General features: G+C 57.2%; 1 protein-coding gene and 1 long non-coding RNA gene across 9 annotated transcripts in view; one reads left to right on the plus strand and one right to left on the minus strand.

Moving 5' to 3' along the window:
• LOC308197990 overlaps positions 1-14,176 on the minus strand; it is a 39,121-nt gene extending 24,945 nt beyond the window's left edge. Inside the window, exons 1-2 of the long non-coding RNA XR_013953505.1 lie at positions 13,089-14,176; positions 1-13,010 (exon numbers count right to left, since the gene is read on the minus strand). The exon at positions 1-13,010 is cut by the window's left edge and continues 24,945 nt beyond it. This is a non-coding gene — a long non-coding RNA (uncharacterized lncRNA). The remainder of the gene's footprint in view (positions 13,011-13,088) is intronic.
• Positions 1-14,482, plus strand: part of FMNL2 (formin like 2) — a 125,760-nt gene that overhangs the window by 33,229 nt on the left and 78,049 nt on the right. The window lies entirely within an intron of this gene.

Consider the following 14,482-nt stretch of genomic DNA (forward strand, 5'->3'; position numbering starts at 1 on the left):
TACGCCGGGGCTTTGCTGCGGTCTCCGGACAGCTGCCGCCTTCCTCACTTGATGTGGCTGCGTCCAGCTGGGTCCCAGCGGCTCCGGCAAAGAGCAGCGCGGCCTTTTTTCTATTAAGGAGCACATGAAAGGTGCCCACGGAAGTTGCTGGGTCCCCTCCCCAGCCTTTTCTCAAATGACAAAGTGCGAGCTTGGCTTGCCTGCCGCGGTGCAGATGTCAGCAGCCGCTGTGCCGCACAGCTTCAGTGCAGGCGTGCGCTCGGTGCTTTTCAGATAGCTCTTTTCTTTTTTTCTTCTGAGCGTCTTTAGTGCCTGTCCAGTTAGTCCTTGTTGTCCTCTTTCTTCTGTAAGAGCCAGAGCAGTTCAGAGAAAAAGAGAGGAAAGGGAGGTGGCTCCAGGGCTGTGCCGTGCGGCTCCGTGCTCGCTGCCCAAGGCGAGAAACGGGTGCTGGGGGCGAGCCACCGGCTGGGATCCTTCGGGCTTTCTTCTCGACAGGAAGGCCATGGGAAGTGGCTCAGGCTGTCGTGCAGCTCTGTGCATACCTGCTAAGTAATGAGGGACTGAGGTGAAAGCGTACCGCAGAGAAGCCTGTGTAACTCGAAGAATTTCCCTCCCAAGGGGCGGCCTGCACAGCGTTGTACGGCCGTGGAGCAGTGTCCGCGCAGCTCATCGCTGTCTGCGTGTGGCTCCTGCTCCCCAAACTGCTTCTTCCCCCGAGGGGGAATAGGTGGGACTGTCTTCGCTTCCAGCACACCTTGGTAGGGACCTCGTGCAGCGCTCTGTGCTCGCACACCTGCGAGGAAACTGAAAAAGAGGGATGCTTCATCTGGACAGCTCTTGCCCTCGCTGGCAGGATGCGGTGGTGTAGCTGTGCAAAGCTGCACCGCAGCCCTTAGCTTTCGACCAAGAAGTAAACAGACACGGGGCTGAGGAGTAACGGCTTGGGGTTTTTGCTAGGAAATGCGCTGGCCAAAGCTAAGCGAGAGGGAAGTATTTGGAGAGTGGCATTTCTCCTGGCTCCTCTTCAGAAAGCGCTGCCGTCGGTCAGCGCCAGCCTGAAGCTCAGCGGCCGCGACCTGAATCTGACCGGCCTTAAAGGCAAGGAAAAAAACCCACCTTAATTACTCCTTACTGTTTTCCTCCTTTTTTCCTCTATTTTTTTAAACGGGAGTTAATTTTTTCCTGCTTTTCCTGCTCTCCCTGCAGCAGCTCCCCATGTGGATGGGGAGCGCGGGTCCGGCTGCCGGGGCAGAATTGGCTCCTCGGTGCGGGATTGTCCTCGTGCGCTCCTGGAGGAGCCCTTCGGTTTTAGGCCAGGGAGAGAAATCAGCCAAGCGAAGGCCAATAACCGAGGTAACCTGCAGCGCTGCTTGCCATGTGTTTCCAGTCGATATTATTTTCTGGCCGCCTCCAGGAACTGGCTCGTCTGATTTCAGCGCTGGGGCGAGGGCGCACGGAGCGCAACTGCCCCGACCTACGCTGGGTCGCCGCCAGCGGCTTGGGGCTGGGGGCGGCCGCCGCTCCGAAACGCCGCTGGGTGCCCTGCTGGAATGGACCGGCCCAGAAAACTCCCCGCAGAAATTGTTCTTACCTTTAAAACGTCAGTTCTCTTGCCCGAGGATGTTTCCCCAGGGCAGCGCACTGAAGCAGGGCGTGCGGCACAGGCCAAGGACCAAGGAGCAGAAGGGATTTGGGTCCCCCGTAATGAAGCTAGGTTAAAGGAAACCCCCGTGTGCCTGCATTTCCCTTCTTATTTAGTCTTAGAGACCAACGTCTTCAGCAGGGCAGGCGGTGAACTGCCGTACGGGTGCCCCGCGCAGGTGCCGCAGCGCAGCGCCGCTCCCAGCGGAAGGCAGCCCAGTGGGGCGAGGAGGGGGGCGGAGGAGCCCCTCTGGTCCGTGCTGGGGGGGCACAGCAGCCGGCCTCGCGCTGCCTCCCCGAGATCCAGGAGGTGCTGGTGGATCCTGCCATCTTCGGGAAGGACCTGCTTCCGTCCTGGGGTGCTCAGAATCAGCGGCGCGTCCGTCCCACCCGGGTGTTAGGGAGGGGCGTTGTTGGTTTTTTCTCCCCTGCATCGTTATATTACAGGTTTAATGTCCCAGCAGTAAGATTGTAAGCAAATAGCGTGCAAAGCAAATCTGTAGGAACTCGGGGACGGCAGGACAGATGCTGTTTGACTTACCGACAGGGGCTTTGCTGGCAGGGTGGCTGCTTGTGCGGCCGCAGCCGTGCCTTGGGAGCGGGTCCAGCCCGCGGGGTCTGGCTGTGGGGGCCGGGTGGGAGCCCTGGCGCAGCTGGGGCTGGGCGTGGGCTCTGCCTGCGGACGGACAGGGCGCCGTGCTTGTAAAAGTGCCAAGGAGCCGTTTCTTTTGCATCTGAAGCTGCAGTTCAGAAGTTCCAGACCCTCCGTGTTTGGAGAGAGTCCTCCTGCGGTGCGGGGACCGCTGCCTGTCTTTGCAGGCGCCCTCGAAATGAAGCCGCTGGGCGCCGCAGCCATGTTAACCTCTGCTCCTCGTTCCTCTGGGGCAGCAGAGGTCCCTGGTGCGTGCACCACCTTCCTGCCTCCCGCTTTTGGGTGCAGCCAACTTTGGTTGAGGTGTGGAACTGGAAGAGGGTTTCCGAGGGTTCTGTACGTTGCAAAGACCCAACTGACGTGTCCAAGACTTGGGTGGTGCCTGGGCTGGTTAAGTGCTGAGCGTTTTCCATAGATAATGGAGAATTTGTTGCAAGAATAGCTGTTATTAAAAACAGGCACAAAAAACTGTCAGGAGACATTTTGTATCTGATAAGAGAAGCAGGAAGATAAGAACTCCGTGCAGTGAAATCTCAGCTTAATTGAAGCTAGGAGGGAATTTTTGCTGTTTTATTCTCAAGGACCAGGATTTCGACATGCTACTTGGACTTCCTACAACTTTCCAGGCTTGGTCGCATCTCAGGGGAGCGCCACAGTAACTTCCCTTCTCGCAGAACACGCGGCACCACTTCGCCGAGCCGTTCCCGCCCCACGCTGCAGCGGCTGCGCGCCGGACAGTCCCCGGGGAGCCGGGCGGGCAGCCCCACGCAGGGCCTGTGGCACCAAAAGGAAGGTGGTTTTTATGTAAATCTCTTCCGGTGAGTCAGTGGTGCACCTGAGCGACAAGCTGGCTAAACAGTCTTTTGCGTATTGCATTTATTTATCTTGTAAGTGGCTCATGGGTTTGGATGCAGAGCCCTGCCTCTAATTCATCGGTGCGAGAGGGCTCCCTACCCTCTCGCTGCCTTTTCTCAGCTTCGGTGGCAGTGCAGTTGGGTCAGGGGCAGTACTTCGGTCTGAGCTGGGGAAACAATGAGCTCGAGCAGCAGCCACGATGAAAAGCCAAGTTCGTTCCTGAATAAATGTGTCTGTTTGGTAGCAGGGTGAGCTTGGCACAGTGCACGTAAAGTACACCGGGAGCGCACCCGTTCCGGCAGCAAGGTTTGTCAGTGTCCAGAAATCCACGCAGTGGGGTTTGTGTGCAGTGGTGAGGCTTCAGCAGAAGGTCTTGCTGCTCCGGCTGCTGGAGCTGGGGCCACTGGCATCTACCGGGCACTGGCATGGCCTGCGTCAGCTGTGGCTGGCAGCTTCATCCGTGCACAGGGGATGTGAATCCCGGAGGCGGCTGCAAAGCTGCCGGTTACAAGCGCTCAGTGCCCGGCAGCGGCCGCGGCGAGTTAGGGCACGCACGTGGCACTGGTCAAGCCCTGAGCTGCGGGGAGCGGGAGCATCGCGGGCACAAGGGCTTGTCCTAGGAGCCTACAGCGGTGAGGTGCATGGGAGTGAGGGTGCTGCAGAAAGATAAATGCTGTTTTGCTGAGATGCTCTGCCTCGTGCTGTGAGCGGAGGTGCGTGCTGCTTTGTGCCGGGAGGTGGGGGTCGGAGCAGCGGGGTGTCACAGCCTCGGTGCCCATGTAATTTGTAGGCACAAGTCCCGACAGGGCAACCCCAGGGGCTGCACGCTGCCTTTAAGAAATGGCCAGAGGACGGCGGGATTTGGGGGCTGTGCTGGCTGGGATGCCCTCGCTGCGCGTCTGCAGGAGCTGCGAGGAAAATGCAGCGCGAGAGAGTTCACGTGCACGAGTGTGCGGTAGGCAGGGCCCGGTGTTCTTGTGCAGCGTTCTGAATAGTGCCAGAACGTGTTTCCTTAGGAGAGCTTTTATTACCTTTTTTCTAGTTGCGCTCGGTTTTCAGTTCCACAGTAAATTTTTAACCACAGATTTGTGTTTTTGCTCGGTGAAGGAGCTAAATAAAAGAAGGCCAAAAGCCTAACTTACAGTTGTTATTGTGATTCCTGTCCAAAAAATCACTGTTTACTTTACCATTGCAAATGTATACACATGGCACCAGCAGCTGGCTGGAATTATTTGGGGCCAGATTCTGCTTCTGTTGAAACTGGTGTAACCTCAAAGTAATTCCTTTGTCTTCTGTTACAGCCGGCTCGGGGGCCTCTCTGAGCACTCAGCCCCTCTGAAGAGGGGTCTGTGTGCGAATATATAGAAATCTTTGTGTCCGTATGTGGTGAACCAGCTAAATGTTTGGCGTTCACACTTTAAAGTAGGTTTGTTAGCGTTTTTCTGATACTTTGTTGAAAAAGGGAACAGAATAGCAGCCCTGTGTTTCGGTGTCAGCTGGCACAGACCCCCACCCTGTGCCTTCTCTGTGGTCCAGGTGCCAAAACCGTGCCCGGGCAGCCGGGATGGCAGCGAGCAGCTGGACCTGCCGAGGAGGTCAGGGTTTGTCTAATGGAGCTGCTGCGACGCAGGATGCGAGCCGTGATCCGCACACGCAGCGTGTAGGAAGCAGCGGCTGGAAGCTGATGTTCCTTTCCTTTCTCTTCTCTCTAACCCGGTGGGAACAGTGAGCGGGGCCGTGCGAACTGGCAGCGGGTGCAGCGTGGGTTGGGTTCGGGGTGTTTGGGTTGGCCCGCCGGTGTTTGAGGCTCCTCAGCACACCTCAGTACCCCCGGTGCGTGCCGGGCGAGGACCGGGCGCGTTCCCCAGGTACCTGGGTGCTGCTGTTGTGGTGCGCGGGGGGCCAGCTCTGCGTGCACTGTAGGAGCCAAGAAGCGCCGGGCCGATTGACTTGACAGACCGAGCGTGTTTCTGACAGACCACACAAGAACACAGAGTATATTTTTACAGCGCTCTTTTCCCGAGGTCCATACGGTTTCCGTTTATTTATCAGCGGAGGTGCGCGGGGCTGTGGGTAGGTTTTCCAGGGCCATTCTTTCGATGCCGTTCTTTCGATTCCAGCCCGGGAGTGTTAGCGGTGACCGTCAGCGGCGTCCCCACGGTGCTCCCCGCGTGGCGCTGCCCTGCAGCTCGCAGCGCTGCCTCAGAGCGCAGCCGCCCCGATGCGCCAGCTTACGGAGCTCTGCTCGGAGCCCGCAGGATTATTAAACTTGGAAGGCAACGGAGCTTGTGTGGTAATTATTTATGCAACTAGAATTAAGGGTAGAGTCTAACTGTGGGAAAGAAATTGAGAGAAATATACCTTCCTTGGGTTGGTTCAGGGTAGCAGGCTGTGTTTTTGTAGTCCTCAGTGTTGGACTTCTTGAAAGATCCTACGGAGCCTTCCATAATTCTGACACATAATCTCTAGAAGAGATATTACGTATCCTCTCACACCGAGTTAGGCAGAAAGCTCTGCTGCAGAAATATGAATAAACCAGTGCCTGATTCACACAGGCTTTGTTCAGCTTCATTGATTGGGGTTTATGAACAACTTTGATCCAAGAATGAAGGACGTGCACCAGATGTGAACAATTTCAAGTGACAAGTACCCTTTATTTGCAGGTACTCCCCTGTTTCGCTGGAATTAATTTGTATTCTTCGTACGCTGGCAGTGCTGGGAATCGTTTTTCCTTGTTCACACAGTGTCTGCTCGGGCTGCACCGCTCCCTACACCCACACTGTCTGCTCGCCCGGGCTCTCTGAGCATGTTAAAGCTTGACATCACCGTTTAGTCCCAGTCTGATTTCGCAATAATAAAAAGCAGAATTTGGAGAGAGAGCTGCCAGTTTTAATAAGCGCTAAAACACACCCAGCCAAGTTTACTTTATTGTTCTTGGGATACACAAAAAAAATTGTTTGCACAATAACATATTTTGCAGGGTTTGGCTGACTCCAGCCTTTCCTGCCTCCTCCTTTGTTTTCCGGATGCATCAGCAGATGTCCATGAAAGTGCTAAATCTGCACCCTGCCTGACCTTTGCTATTGAGGAAGGTAAATCACTCCTGGCAGGAGGCTTCCCAGAATATCTCCAGAATGATACTATTGCTATTGTAAACAAATCTAATTAAAGAGCTTTTTTTTTTTTTTTTCTTCCTGCTAATATTTTAATCAGTAACCTACCTCATCACGGTGCCTATTTGTGGTTTTACACTTCAGTGCTTTCTCAAGAGGCAAAAAAAATAAATAAATTGCTAGTGATGTAAACTTCGGGTTTGTTTTGCTGTTGTTTCTTTTAAAGACATTTTGTGGGGCAGAGAGTAACTCGGAAATTAGGCCAACAAAAAGATAAATATTTGAAATACGACTTGGAGGAAGATGTTTTAAATCTGCATTTTGTACATGTAGCTGTGGTGGAGTCCTGGGGGCTCCCCACCCTGGTCCATGGCGCTTCAGGGACCGGAGGAACCTGAGCAGGAAGGAGTAGGGGCGGGAGTGATTGCCCAAGGGCACAGCCTCCGGGCCGGAGGTGTGGAGCTGGGGAGGTCTGTCCGAAGGGTCTTCTGGTGCTGCTGTGTTTCCGTGGGTCGTTCTTCTTGTAGTCACGTTAACAATTCAGCTGCCTCTTCATCAGCAGTTAGGAAAACTTGCTGGGATCTAAAGGTTCCTACATCAATACCTAATCCCTGAAATAGCTGTATCCCTTTCCAAAGGCGGTGTCTGTAGGATCTTTGGCACAGATCTGGTCAGCGCCCAGCTTTGGGAGCTGGGTTCAGACCTCCTCAGCAGCAGTCCTCCTGCCTGCTCTTGCTGTCCCTGGAGCAGCTGGAATTGCTTCACAAAATTCCCCTGACCGAATCCCCGCATCCCACCTACTGTGGCTAGGATCCTGGCAGCAAGGGAGCGGCACTGGGGCTAGCTGCCTCCCCTGGGGCCACCGGTGTGCTGGCAGGCGCTCGCACCCAGAGCCGTGGGCCAGGAAGGTGCCTGGCAGAGCGAGGGGACAGGGGTTTGGCCTGGAGCTGTGCAGATCTCCCAGAGGGGTTATCTGGAACGTCTTAAGGGTCAAATTTTCCAGTGTATGTGCGTGCAGGTTAACAATTCACTCCACTGCGATTGGTTTTGTAAAACGTAGGGACAGAGGATTGTGCTCGTCTGGGGTGTTGATCGTGAAAATAGCGAGGATGGCAAAGGCGTGCTGCTGACTTCAGTGGGAGTTTTTGGCTTGGCCTGTTTGCAAGATAGCTCTTGCTCACAAGACGTGTAATAAAATCATTCTATTGATTTAAACAAGAAAAAGTCTAAACTATGTCTACATATGAGCAACATAAACATCAGCATAAATATCAGGCTTTGTACTTTGGCTTAAAACAACTCAGACAGGAAACTAATACCAACGCCCATTTCAACAGATGTCGTGTGCCAGGAAATCAATATAACGCCTTTCCAAGCCAGAGCCACGTTCTGCACGAGCCGTGAGTAGTGAAGTCATGGCTTAACACAGAGGGAGCCTCAGAGCCCTTCGGAGGCACGAATTTCTTGTCAGGAAGAGCGCTGCGTGTAGGTGTGTGCGCTGAGGGTGCTGTGGGGCCTGGTGGCCGGACAGGGCCTTTGATGATGACGGGCTCTGCCTTTTCGCTGTCGTGGGGATCAGAGAAGTCACACCAGCTATCCTCAGGATGTTGGGGGACAGTCCCCTTTTTGTGGCCCGGGATGGCTGCAGAGCTGTCCCCGATCACCTCAGCGCTGCGTCCGGGCGCGCAGGAGGGCCCGGCTGCCCTTGCGCCGTCCCTCACCTCCCTGCCGGGGGCTCCCGGTGAAGCAGCTGCGGAGTCCTGCGCTTATTCACTCCTCACAGCGAAACCAGTCCCGCTGGGTCCTGGGGCTGACGTGGGGTTTTCGAGTGGTGTGAGGAATGTCTGCTGTGTCTTGGGGACAGAAGTTCGGCTGGTAAATCAGTCCTTGAGGGCTGGTGTGGCTTGCGTCAGAAAATCAGAAGAGGAGTGTGCTGAAACGGTTTCCCATTCTTAAAGCACTTTGGGTTTGAGGTGGGACGGGTGGCTGTCCCGTCTGCACAAACAACGGGGCTAAGAGTTCAGTACGGGGCAGGCTTCAGCAAGAACAAAACTAAGCTGAATAAAGATATCTCCCTTAAAAAAGCTGGTAAAGATATTTCCCTTAACACTGCGTGGAAACCAGGTGACAGTAAGGGCTGGGAATTAGTTTAAAAGTCTGCTTGGTAATGTCATTAGGAGTTTGCTCTGACTGGAAGAAATCATGGTCCTGCTGTGTCCTAACCTCATTTATACGCTGCACCCCCAGCATAGTTTTTCCAGAGGTGCCACCAAAGCACCCAGAAATGGTCCCTTGTGCTCACGTGAATGGCACGGGGTGGGCAGGAGCTCTTCTTTGTAGTGGGCAGGATGGTCCTAATTTTCATGGTCCTTAATTGTTAAATTAAATCATAACAGGCCTTGGTCAGCACGAATACCAGCGTTATTCGTAGCTCCCTGATGGTCCTGCCCCGGCAGCCCCGTGTCATGGAGCAGGCACTAACCACAGGCAGCCTGTGCACGGGGAGCCGCGGTGGAAGAGATGTTAGGAGGGTGACGCCGTGCAGTGAGGTGTGAAATGCACCCAAACAGGGGAACGGCACGGCCCGGGAGATGAAGAATTGTAATTAATTAAACCCATTGAGACTGACTTCAAGGGGTTCTGGTGACGGCCTTGCGAGCAGTAGAACAAAGCACCTGCAGCTTCAGATGGTGTCTGTAAAACCCCGGTATGCGTGCGGAGCTTTATTAGTGGCTTTCCTGCGTTGCGTTAGATGTTTTGGTGGATATCACAAGATCCTAATTGGTAAAACATGTTCTGTTAAAATAACCCTCTGCCCTCGTGCTTGGCTGGCCGTCGAGACGCTGTTTGTCAGGGAACAGAGGAGGTGCAGGAACTGAGAAATCCCCTCGGAGCTACGCCCGGACGGCGCTGGAGCGAGGTCTGCTGGGTGTATCTGCGGGGAGGACGTGGCGGGGGGGTCCCGCCTGCGTGCTGCAGCCTGGCTCACCCGTGGGCTGTGTGTGACAGCTCGATGGGTCTCCCTCACACCTCAAAACCCCTGCTGGCGGTGCTGGGACCGGCCGCGGGTGCCAGCACCCCCCCGGCACCCCGGTGATCTCCTCTCCGCCCGGTCCTGCTCGGCTGGTGCAGGGAGCTTCTTGCCAGGTACCTGCTGTGATTTGGATCCATGTACAATTGCATCATTTGCATTATTTATCATAAAAGTATTTATTCCAGTGGAGGAGCTGCCTGTGTTCTTACAGGGACGGGCACTGTCACGGTCCTGCTTCTGGGGTGCCCTGTGGCAGTGAGCGTCCCGGTTGTACCAACGTGGTGTTTTCTGTTGTTTTAACTTTCCATGGAAGGTAGCAGGGGGAGCATGAGTAACTCCACCTGTCAGCCCGGCCTCTGCCTGTTGAGAAGCTGTCTTGCTGGTTAAATGTTGTCAAACTGCATAAAACGCTGCGTAAATCCCTCCCTGGCTCTTCCATTCATTAGTTTTCAGGCACCTCAGGCTCCTGCTGCTCAGACGCCTGCCTGCTCTGCAGCCGGTGCTCCGGCAGAGAGGAGGGCGGCCGCGGGCACGGCACCTTCTGCCTGCTCAGGGGGCCCTGGGTGTGCTGCTCACGTTCTGGTGGGCACGGAGCGATCCGGCACGGGCCGGGGCACGTCCTGGTCCGCCACTGCCGCAGCCCCGGGTGCCGTCGCGCCGGGCTTTGGCTCTGGCAGGGGCGCGGATGAACTCTGTCTCCAGGAGGGCTGGAAATGAAGATCGTTTATTCTTTCTCAAGCAGCTGAGTGATGTTCAATTTTGGGTGGTTCTGTTTTTCTTCTGACAAATGCTTTTGGAAGAAGATGCCTGCTGCTGGGGATGGCCGGAGGAGCGGATTGCACAAGCGCAGCGCTTGCTGCCAGCAGCGGGACGCCGAGGGCCGGCGCGGGGCTGCGGCCACCTCCGGTCCCCATCCGGCAGCCAGACCAAGTGGCCACCTGAAGGAGAGGCCTCACGTTGTGCTGCCGGAGGTGATTTATTGCTGGTATCAATGCAAAGAATCGCCTTTTATCTGGAAACGCAGGGCGCTTGCTAAAAATGTGAAACACCGAGAGAGGTGCTGCTGCCACAGCCCTGCTGCAGACGGAGGCATGGGGGGAGAAATATGTTAAAGAACAGCGTTGTGCTGTTCTCCCCTTCAACAGATGGTTATTTTTGTTGTCCAGCGTGACCTTGTGTGCCTGATCCTGTGTGCCTTCTGCGTTTTTGTTGTATTGTAGGGAGCACAGGCTCTTCTCTTGCGTGCAGATGTCCTTCAGCTGCAGGCACGGCTCTCAGACTTGCAGCTGAAGGATTGGCGGTGGCTGTTTCTCGACCTCCCTGCTCTGCTTTGCTGTGCCACGGCGCTGGCAGGGGGAGCTTGCCAGCACCGGTGGGCACAGCCACGGCCGTGCCGTGGGAGGAAGCCGGCAGAGCTCGAGGTTCCCCTGCACAGGAGCCCTGCTGCAGGCTGCAGGCCCTTAGCTGTGAGACCTGATGTCTTGGGAGCAAAGAAGCATTAATGGTGACTTCTTGAGCTGGGCGATTTGGCAATTGATCATCTTTTCTAATCCCGTGGTGCTGTAAAGTGTCCGGTTGCTCTGTGTTCCTCTTGGCAGGGCGTTAGGATGGGCATTACCCCGCCAGGTCTGCACTGGCTCCTGCAGAGAGGAATTAAGATGGATGTGGTGTTCGGGGAGCTTCATGCTGGCCTCATAATGCTCTCTTTCTGTCTCATTTTAAACCAGCAGCATATAATTTTAGCTGGTATTAGCCGTGTAACTGAGCAGTAAAGCTACCCATGTTAATGGTATGAACTGCAGTTAATGGGCAATACTGGCTGTGAAATAATAATGCTTACCTCCAAAAGCTCCTTTCCCTTTTTCTAACAACCTGGCTAATGAGTACTTGGGGCAAAAACGATGGTTAGGACTTGCCTGAGGACGTTTCGTGCTAGCTGGGATAAGCAAATGCGTTGAAATCAATGCCCCTCGGGGGGAAGACGTGGTAGAGGTGTCGCTGGTGTGCAGGGGATGGGCTGTATTCCCGTCCAGCTGTCCGGTACCCGGTGCTGCTACCACCGACCTGCTTTTGGATGGGAACTGCCGCGGCCTGCCCCCAGGCGAGCGCACCCCACTGGGAAATGAGCAAGGGGAAGGCGTGGGGCTGCCCACGGAGGTGCAGCACGCTCCCGGTGATCGCTTCTCCCGGTGCTGGCGGCGCAGGGAGGTCACCGGCACAGCGCTCTCCCCTCCTCGCAGCAAAAAGCAAGCACAGAAGAAGAGGAGGAGCAGGGCGGAGGGAACGGCACAATCCCAAATTACAGGCAGGCTCCAGGCTGGACGTGGTATTTTGGGTTTTACAGCTATTTTTAAGTGCTCCGCAGCCTGTTCAGACGTGTGCCAGGAAAGAGAAATCCGGGCAGGGACCTCCGCAGCTGCAGCTCCCGTGCATCTCCCTGCTGCTGCTGTCCCAGCCGCTGCCTTTCTCCTTCCCCCGCTGTCCGAGCAGAAGTTTGTGGATGTTTACCTGGTGCTGGGTGTTTAGTGCTGAGCATGAGCTGGCCCCGAAGTGGGGCAAACCTGGTCGGGGCTGATGCCTGGCGCTTCCAGCCCTCTGTCCTGCAGAGGGACTGGGAGGAGGACCCGACCCGTGCTCTTGGTTACGAGATGGTTTGATTAATGTCCTCTGGCAGGCGTTAAGAAAAGCGGATTTCACGTCGTTCTTTTCGGTCGCTGTTTTCCCCGGACAGCCTCGGTCCTCCTGGCCCTCCCGGTGCCATTCCTGCCCCCGCCTGGGGGTCTCCGAGTGCTTGAAGCTCAGCCCTGCGGCGAGGTCGCGGCCTGGGTGGGGATTTTGTTGTGCAAAACTCAACCAAGTGACCTCATCTCTCGCTCCTGAAGTGGCTCCTTCACAGAACTACCCGCTTCGGAGAAAGGGCCCTCGGGGCCGAGCCCTGCCGCTGCCTCCCCTGCTCCCTGCAGCCCCACGGAGATGGGGCAGAGCCTCGGGGACGGGGCAGCTCTCCGGGCTCAGCCCCGTTTCCCCTCTGCAGGTCCCTGGGACGAGATCGAGGGGAGCAAAGGCTCTTCTCCCATCATCTCCGGTTCCTCAGACCAAGCCCATCTCCTCCACTTCGACCCCACCTCCGTAGGATTAGTTTGGAGATGGCTGCAGAGACCTCCGAGGAGCCACACCGCCCTGCTGCCCGCCTGAGCGCTCGGCGTCTTGCTGCATGCGGGGGGGGGCACTCAGCATTTTTGGGGTGAAACGAGGGGGTCTGCAGTCTGCCCGCGCCCAGCAGCTCAGCCCCTGGCAGCCCGAGCACAGCACCGGCCGTGGTTGAGCCGAGGTGGCCCAGGCTCGTTTTGGGGACGGGGCAGACGTCGAAGGGTGCCCCAGGTAGAGCTGAGCCCGGGAGCTGCTTGTGCTGGGCTGTGCCCGACCCCGCGGGGAGCTCGGGGGGCAGAGGGGGGTGTGCTTGAGCCAGGTCCTGCTGCTCCTTGTGCCGTGCTCGTGGGGGTTCGCACTTGTGCCTGCGGCTTGCCTGCACGCAGTGCCCGGCTCTGCTGTCACGGCGTTGTCCCCGTCCCCGTCCCCAGCGAGGGCAGAGCCTGCCCGAGCTCCTCCTCGCGCGCCGCGAGCGCTCCCCGCGCCAGCCAGGGGCTGCAGAGGTGCTCGCACCAATTTGCCTGCGGCGCTTGCTCCTGGTAACGCTTCCTGGTGAGTTGCTGCTCTAAGGAGGAAAAAAAGCCTTTCAAACAGATGTAACCAGATCCCCCGAGCCCCTGGAATAAATGCCCCATGTGCTTACATTCAGAATTCAGTTTTTCCCGTTTAGAGGCTGGTACCCCCTTGGCTCTGTGCGGCTCTGCAGCTGGGTTACCTGCAGGTGCCCGCGCTGCGGCGGGGAGGTGGCGATGTGGGCTCGGGATTAATTCTGCTTGTCCCCTTGGTACCGTGCCCCAGAGCCTTTGCTAGCGCACGCTCATTGTCACGCGGTGCCGCGCTGGGCTCCTGCGCGAGCCCGCGAGCTGTTTAACCTCGTTGGCATGCCGGGGGCTGCCCGGGCTCCCGGCGTGGGAAGCGGCAGAAAGTCAGAGCTGGATTTAACGGCGAGGTCTCCGTCCCGGCAGTCCCGAAGAGCTCCGGCTGCCGTGCGTGCCCGAGGGACTTGGGTGTTAAAAAAAAGGGAATTTCGCTTGTGCTTGGTGGTGCTTGGCATGTCCGCGCCACTCGGGGTGCGCAGGAGGCTGCGTGGGTGACAAATCGGTGTGCTCTGTCCCGGTGCTGGCTCGTCCCGCCCGGGGTCTGCGGGTGGAGGTGCGCGGCTCCTGAGTCAGGGGGTTGTGAAACACCCGAGTCCAGCTTCCTCCTCCGCGACCATGCCGGCTCTCCAAGGCTGCCTAATTAACAGGCTGCTGATGGTCAGCGACCGAGGGCGGCGGCTCTGGAGGAAGAGCAGCTCTGGGAGCCAGCCTCCGTTTCCCTGGGGAGGGCTTGGGACTGCGGTGGGCGCCCGTGGTGCCCCCCAGCGTGCTCGCTCAGCTTTTCCACGTGAGCCGCCCTGCTTCGTGCCGGGGCTACAGCTGTAAGTGATGAGTGAGGAAACGTGCGAGGGCTCTTGTGAGCACACACACCTGTGCCTGGCTTTCCATCGCTGCTGGAGGCAGGGAGGCTCGCCGACAGCCCGGCTGCCGGGGCCTCTCTCTTGGTAGGCCTCGTCCAGACGGTGCCGGGCGGGACAGCTGACTTTAGGAATGATTTCGGGAGGAGACGCTGGTGGCCTCGTGGAGCTGGAGGCAGGAGAAGCGTTGTCCTGGGCCTGACCTGTTCAGCGTGTGCTGTGGCTGCACGGTGACGGCAGCAGAGAAGCAGCAGCGAGGAGGGCGGCCGGAAGAGGTGGGAGGTTGGTTGTCTAGCAGGGGTCATTTTGCTGTGTCTGTGCACTCGAGTGAGCTTGCAGCCCCCGTGCCCCTTGTGCAAGAAGTAACGCAGGTACCCAGGCAGTGCAGCCAAACCCCTCCGCAGTGTGCCAGCCCGTCACCCGCTCTCCATCGCGGTCACCACTGAGCCCAGGCCCTGACCCAGGGCTGGGAGCAAGCGGTGGGCCCTGGGTGTCACCTGCTGTGCCCGCGGTGCCGCCAGGCCCTGGTTTCACCCTGCCTGGGGCTCCTCCTGCTCGCCCCTCTGCTCCCCCGGTGCAGC

This window comes from Anser brachyrhynchus (assembly GCF_964034855.1).
Source record: "Anser brachyrhynchus genome assembly, chromosome: 7".
NCBI classification, from domain to species: Eukaryota; Metazoa; Chordata; class Aves; order Anseriformes; family Anatidae; genus Anser; species Anser brachyrhynchus.